We start from the raw sequence: 584 nt of genomic DNA, 5'->3' as shown, positions 1-584 counted from the left end.
GGGCTAACACATCAGACCTGATCTTGGGTTTAACCCAACAACCTCGACTGTTTTTCACTTTGTGCCGTGTAACTGCTAATGGACAATGACAGACTTGACTTTGATGAACTAAAAGTCACTATGACTGGTCTCTTCTGCTGTATGCATCTCTTCCAGCAGTGAGCAGTACACATTAGAACACATAGCTAGTTGGATAGGAGACCAGATGCTGCTGGAAGTGGTGTTGGAGGAACTCATTCCTCTGGTCAAAAAAATAATATCCCAATGCCCCAGGGCAGTGATTAGGGACATTGCCCTGTGTAGAGTGTCATCTTTTAGATGGGATTTTGAAACGGGTGTCCTCACTCTCTGTGGTCACTAAAGATCCCATGGCACATCATACGAGTAGGGGTGTTAACCCTGGTGTCTTATCTAAATTCCCAATCATCGTGGCCACCTAATCATCCCCAGCTTCCAATTGTCTCCTTCCTCCCATCTGTAACTATTCCCCAGGGCATTGCTGTAAATGTGAATGTGTTCTCAGTCAACTTACCGGGTAAAATCAAATTAGATTTTAATATCTGGTTGGCTACAACATCTCCCTA

Source organism: Oncorhynchus keta, chromosome 11, assembly GCF_023373465.1.
Source record: "Oncorhynchus keta strain PuntledgeMale-10-30-2019 chromosome 11, Oket_V2, whole genome shotgun sequence".
Classification (NCBI taxonomy): domain Eukaryota; kingdom Metazoa; phylum Chordata; class Actinopteri; order Salmoniformes; family Salmonidae; genus Oncorhynchus; species Oncorhynchus keta.
Note: the sequence above shows the minus strand (reverse complement) of the source record.